The sequence below is a fragment of the Ovis aries genome, chromosome 2 (genome assembly GCF_016772045.2).
Source record: "Ovis aries strain OAR_USU_Benz2616 breed Rambouillet chromosome 2, ARS-UI_Ramb_v3.0, whole genome shotgun sequence".
Classification (NCBI taxonomy): Eukaryota; Metazoa; Chordata; class Mammalia; order Artiodactyla; family Bovidae; genus Ovis; species Ovis aries.
This window is the reverse complement of record NC_056055.1, coordinates 200389051-200391338: the sequence shown is the minus strand read 5'-3', so window position 1 is coordinate 200391338 and position 2288 is coordinate 200389051. Positions and strand designations below refer to the sequence as shown.

The following is a 2288-nucleotide window of genomic DNA, read 5'->3' as shown; positions in this document are numbered from 1 at the left end:
CTGGAAGACAAAAAGAACAGGAAAGACTTTCACTGTAAGATTTTAATATTATGCTAATAATCAAACAGAACTCTCTTCTGAAGGACAGCATGCAGAAAAGACATATGGAAAGAACGGTTGAGACGAAGCTATCTCAGTCCAATGATTATCTGGAAAAGATACTTCAGACTGAGTCATGAAGACCTGCATCATCATATCATCCCAAATGAAGAAAGAAGCTATTTAGAGAGTTCAATTTTATGCTCAGAAGTGAAAGAAAGATAGGGAGGAAAATAACTGTAATAGTTGCCTAATGGCATGTGACAAAAGTATGAGGAAATTTACTAAGCAAATCCCCACTAAAATATGAAAGTGAAAAAGAAAGTGAAAGTGAAGTCGCTCAGTCATGTCCGACTCTTTGTGACCCTATGGACTGTAGCCTACCAGGCTCCTCAGTCCATGGAATTTTCCAGGCAAGAGTACTGGAGTGGGTTCCCATTTCCTTCTCCAGGGGATCTTCCCAACCCAGGGATCGAACCTGGGTCTCCTGCCTTATAGGCAGATGCTTTACTGTCTGAATCACCAGGGAATATGAATGAAAGTAAAACATCTGTAAGGATGCTTCCAGATCATCGTGAGTTCAGCCTCCTTGCTGGATTCTAAGTCCTCATTTCTAGCTTGGAAAAATTGGACTCTGAAGTATAATTCATGTTTGTTATATTGTAAAGCTATTCATCTTCATTTCTACAAATTTTTCTGCAGCTTCTCTGTCACATATTAATATTGAGTTGCATAAAACACAAACTAAAGAAGTTAGTTTTTAGTCTCAGCTCAATTTGCTTTATTGATGCTCCTTTACACCACTCCAAGCTGCCAATCCACAATCTATCTGAGAGCACATATCTTTGTTTTTCCCCAGATCCTCTCTTACTTATTGGACATTCCATTGAAATTAAATATTTTAACTACTTGAATCCACACAATCAACAAACATTACTCAATCATTCCCTTCTCCTAGATATCAAGAAATACTCATAAAAACTATGTGTACAGAAAACTTTTCAGTAAAACATGCAGAATTTTTAGATGAGCTTTGACAGATCCTACTATTTTAGTGATTGTGTCTTAGCAGTGTGGCTATTACTAATTCAACCAGTTGTAAGCAATGAAAATTGACTCTAGTAAACTTAAGGAAAAGCATTTTTAGGAGCTTGGAAAATCAATAGGAAGACTGGAGAACAAAGCTGGAACTAAGATCTTCAGACCCAAGATGCAAGAAATAAAAAGAGGAGGTTCTTCTCAGAAAGTCACCAGTAGAGTACACAGTCTCCAAAAAACATGTCTGGACTCTTTGTCCCTCAACTAAAAAGTCATTTGTCCCTTGAGGAAAGGGTAGGTGATTAACAGGTCCACTAAACACAATGGGGAGGGCAAAGAAATGTCAGAAGTTTGGAAAAGTTCACTATCCTTGTTTAAGTTCCTAGTGCTCAAGCTGAAACACTAGTAGCTGGTACATGAGCTAAAATAATAGATTGATTCTATTTCAAAACAGCTCTCTTAGAATGATTTGTACAGCATTTGATAGGCCTCATCTAGCCTATCAAGGGTTTCCCTGGTGGCTCAGACAGTAAAGAATCTGTCTGCAATGCGGGAGACCCGGGTTTGATCCCTGGGTAGGGAAGATCCCCTGGAGAAGGGCAAGGCAACCCACTCCAGTATTCTTGCCTGAAGAACCCAATGGACTGGCAGTCTACCATCCATAGCGTGACAAAGATTCAGACACAACTAAAGGAACTAAGCATGCACACATCTAGCAATCAGCTCCTGTCACTAAAACAGACACACAAACCTCAGAAAACAGTGAGGCTTAACAGAGAAACTAACAATTATATCTCAATTTTTTTAATTAATTGATTTTGTAAATTATAAAAACCAAAAGCCTTATATTCCAATAGTCATCCTCACTCTAGCAAAAGTAATAGCACATCTGTAGGGTAATAGTATAGGTAGAGATGTATTGTATAGTGTCTAGTCTCGTGCACCATGACTTAGATATTTTGTATACTTTAACTCATTTCATTCTCACAAAACCCAGGGCGGAGGTATTATTAATGTTAGCACCCTCAGAGAGATTACATAATTTGGCTAAAGCCTCACAGCTCTAGGCAGCCTATACCCAGAGCCTGTGCCCTCAACCCTGAACTAGGCTGCTTGGACTCAGCTCCATGGATGAAATCTCACAGGACACAGGAGGACAGGTTGTGGGAAGAACCATGCACATGAGTTAAAATCTCAGCTCTGCCATCTAC

At 39.2% G+C, this 2288-nt stretch overlaps 1 protein-coding gene across 3 annotated transcripts in view; it reads right to left on the bottom strand.

The window, feature by feature from the left end:
- The window catches only part of PLCL1 (phospholipase C like 1 (inactive)), a 373074-nt gene that overhangs the window by 48914 nt on the left and 321872 nt on the right, over window positions 1–2288 (bottom strand). The gene's annotated exons all lie outside the window — the stretch shown is intronic.